At 42.3% G+C, this 4,209-nt stretch overlaps 1 pseudogene; it reads left to right on the top strand.

Annotated features, from left to right (window-relative positions):
• The first annotated feature begins 569 nt into the window (after window positions 1-569).
• LOC112917470 (cationic amino acid transporter 3 pseudogene) lies at window positions 570-2,390 on the top strand (annotated as a pseudogene).
• The last annotated feature ends 1,819 nt before the right edge of the window (window positions 2,391-4,209 follow it).

Below are 4,209 nucleotides of genomic sequence, written 5' to 3'. Positions count from 1 at the left end.
TGGATCGGTCTGTAATTGCAATGAGGTCCACTAGTCCATGAATTAATGCATCATCACTCATGCTTAAGCACTGCACACACATCCACTGTGTGAATTCTTGCACAATACATTCATGCCCTCTTGTGCCTTACCACCTAATTAGTAGATGAAGCTATGTGAGTTATGTGAAAAAAATGGGATTTTGTTTTGTGGTGTGTAAAAAAGGAGAATGTTGGGAGGTATTTGGTATTTTTTCTGGAGGGGGAAAGCAGGGTTGATCTTTCCTTTGGTGTAAGTTTCTGTAATATTTGAATATAGCAGGTGATATGTGATTTTTGAGTTTTCATTGGTGGGTTAAATAATCGGTTCAGTAAATATTTATTGTTTGCCATGTCTTAGGCATTATGGAGGGAGAACACATACCAGAAGAAATATCAAGCAGTAGCTTTGAAGCCTGAGCAACCGATCAAGGCATTCTCAACCCAAGCCAACTCAACTTAACTCAGCTCCCTGGACCTGATCTGAGAATTACCGTTCCCTGGACTTGCTACAGCTCTTTGATTCTAGAATTTTCTTCAATTCTAGCTAGAATGCCGCATCAAGCACTTCACAGATTTGGTGAAAACCTGAGAAATAGACATCCGGTGGAGCAACCTGTGGCTGAACCTGCCCCTGCCAGAAGCCTGAGCACTCTGGATTTAGTAGCCCTGGGTGTGGGCCGCACAGTGGGTGTAGGTGTGTATATCCTGGCTAGTGAGGTGGCTAGAGATAAAGCAGGACCATCCATTGTGATCTGCTTGTTGGTGGCCAGCCTATCTTCTATGTTGGCTATGCTGTGCTTTGCAGAGTTTAGTCCCCAGATTATCCACTCTGGCTCCAAACATCCCCAGGGCTTTGTCATCGTAGATATACTTGGGGCTTTCATCCCTGCCTGGATTCTCATCCTCAACAATGTTACTGCTATAGCCATTAGGATCTGGGCTTGGACCTTAGCTCTTGACAACCTTTCTGGAAACAAGATATCTCAGACCTTGCAGGAGACAATTTCACGACATGTTCCCAGGGTCTTTGCAGAAGTTCTAGGCTTCTTTTTTATGTTCCTTGTGTTGTTGCTCATGGGATTGCTGACTCGGAACATTAGGCAGCTTTCCCTGGTTACCAGAGTGGTCACATTGGTGAACCTCTTGGTTCTTGGTTTTGTCATCATCTATGGCTTCCTGAAGGGGGACCTGCACAACTGGAAGCTCACAGAAGAAGACTACATAATGGCTGGACTCAATGACACTTCTAGCTTGGGACCTCTGGGCTCTGGAGGATTTATGCCTTTTGGCTTCCAGGGGATACTCCATGGATCAGCTACCTGTATCTATTGTTTTACAGGCTTGAACATTATTGTTACCAGATTTGAAGTAGCCCAGAATTCCCAGCATTCCTTTCCTATGTTGATTGTGATTTCACTACTCATCTGCATTTTGGTGTACTGTGGTGTCTTTTCAGCACTTATGCTTATGGTGCCTTATTACCAGCTCCAACCTGGGAGCACCTTGCCTGAGGCATTTCTCCATACTGGCTGGGCCCCTGCCTACTATGTTGTAACTCTTGCATTCTTCTGTAGTATTTCTGTCAGCCTCTTGGATTATATGTTTCCCATACGTCAGCTAATCTCCATGATGGCACATTATGGCCTCTTTTTTCCTGTCCTTGCAAGGATGCAAACCAGCACATACACACCCATTGTGGCCACTGTGATCTTTGGGATTATTGCAGGAATCATGGTATTATTCTTTGAATTTGCCAATTTCTTGGACCTCCTGTCAATTGGGGCCCTGCTAGTTTACTCCCTGGTGGCTTTTAGTGTTCTCATCCTCAGGTATGAGCCTCAGAGGAGGAATGGGGGAAATGAAGCACAGGTGCAGGAGGAAAATGAAGCAGAGATGCAGGAGGAGAGTGAGGAAAATGAGGCAGAGGTGCAGGAAGAGAACAGACCTGCAGCAGAGAGGCTGACTCTACAGATACTATTTTTTCCAGTCAGCCCCACCCCCACTCCACTCTCTAGCTGGGTTGTCTATGTTTGCTCCTCACTGCTCGCTCTGCTGCTGACTCTTCTCTGCCTGGTGCTGGCCCGGTGGCCAGATCTGCTTTCTGGAGACCCAGTGTGGATCACAGTGGTTGTGCTGCTCCTGGTGCTCATCACTGGAGTCACTGGAGTCATCTGGAGACAGCCACAGAACTCCACTCCCCTTCACTTCAAGGTACCTGGTCTGCCTCTCCTCCCACTCCTGAGCATCTTTCTCAATGTTTATCTTATGGTGCAGATGACAGCTGGCACCTGGGCCCTATTTGGTGTCTGGATGCTGATTGGGTTTGCTATCTACCTCGCTTATGTGATCCAGCAGCACCTGGTTCCTTAGCCCCATTTCCCTTATGGCCAGAACTGTAGACCTTGAATTCAGTGGCACCGGTACATATTTGGTTTGACATCATCACACCTGAATGCAGTGTGGACCCCTGCACAATAATAGGGAGTACTTCTGAGGACATGGAAAGCTATGCCTCCCATGAGTTATTTGTAAGGGAACATTAATAGCACTTTGTATTTATTGTGAAGTGAAGAATGTGTCGGTGCTTGCTCTCTTTTAAAATTGTCTAATTTTCAATTGTGTCTTTACAGCACACTAGCTTTAAGAAAGTTTTTAAGTTCTTATTAAAAGAGCTAGATGGGGTTACCTGAGTGTATCAGCTGGTTAAATGTCTGACTTCAGCTCAGGTCATGATCTCAGGGTCCTGGATCAAGCCCCATATCAAGCACCACACTCATGAGTATTGAGTCTGTTTGTCCTTCTGCTCTTTCCCCTACTTGTGCTTACTCTCTATCTCCTGTCTCTAATAAATAACTGAAGTCTTTTTTAAAAAGAGCTTTAGGGGTACCTGTGTAGCTCCGTCAATTAAGCTTGAGTCATGATCTCAGGTTCCTTAAAGTTCTTCCTCCCTCTCCCTCTGTACCTCATCCCACTCATGCGCTCTCTCAAATACACAGATAAATATATTTTTTAAGAGCTACAAAAATGTTGTTTTCTTTAGGTTAATATCCACTGTGGAAATATTGATATATCTATATTTAATTTTTGGAGGAACATCTATACTGACTTCCATAGTGACAGCACCTATTTATATTCCCACCCACAGTGCATGAGGGCTCCCTTTTCTCCACATCCTCATCAACACTTTTTATTTCTTGTCTCTTTGATTTTAGCTATTGTGACAGGTGTAAAGTGATATCTTATTTAATTTTAACTTACATTTCCATGATAATTAGTGATGATGAGCATATTTCTTTGTGTCTGTTGTCCATCTTGTACGTTTTCTTGGGAGTAATGTTTATTCAGGTCTTCTACCCATTTTTAATGGATTATTTGTGTTTCTTTAATGATGAGTTATGAAAGGTCCTTATGTATTTTGGATATTAACCCCTTATTGGATATATTATTTGCAATATCATCACTCATTTTATATTTCACCTTTTTGTTTTGTTGATGGTTTCCTTTTCTGTGCAAAAGTTTTTATTTACATGAACTCAAAAAGATATATGCACTCTTACGTTTATCTACAAGCGGCAGGATATGGAAGAAACCCAAGAGTCCACGTAAAGCTTAATTGATAAAGAAGATGCAATACATATATAAATATATATATAAAATGGAATATATATATTGGAATATATAATGGAATATATATTATATTATATATATAATGGAATATAATTCAGCAACAAAAAACGAAGGAAATCTTGCCATTTGTAACAACATGGATGGACATAGACGTTGTATGTTTTGTTTGTTTGTTTTAAATATTTTATTTATTTATTTATTTGACAGAGGGAGAAAGATGGAGAGAGAGCCAGAGAGCACAGCAGGGGGAACAGCAGAGGGAGAGGGAGAAATAAGGGAGCCCAATGTGGGTCTCCATCCCAGGATGCTGGGATCATGACCTGAGCTGAGGTAAGACACTTAACTAACTGAGCCACCCAGGTGCCCCAGAGGTTGTATTGTTAAGTGGAATAACAAGTCAAGAAACATAAATACCATATGATAACATTCACATGCATACTTAAGAAATCCAAATCAAAACCACAATGAGATACCACCTCACACCAGTGAGAATGGGGAAAATTAACAAGACAGGAAGCCACAAATGTTGGAGAGGATGCGGAGAAAGGGGAAGCCTCTTGCA

This window comes from Vulpes vulpes, chromosome 8 (assembly GCF_048418805.1).
Source record: "Vulpes vulpes isolate BD-2025 chromosome 8, VulVul3, whole genome shotgun sequence".
Taxonomy (NCBI): Eukaryota; Metazoa; Chordata; class Mammalia; order Carnivora; family Canidae; genus Vulpes; species Vulpes vulpes.
The sequence above is the reverse complement of the archived record's forward strand: the minus strand, read 5'-3'. Positions and strand labels throughout refer to the sequence as shown.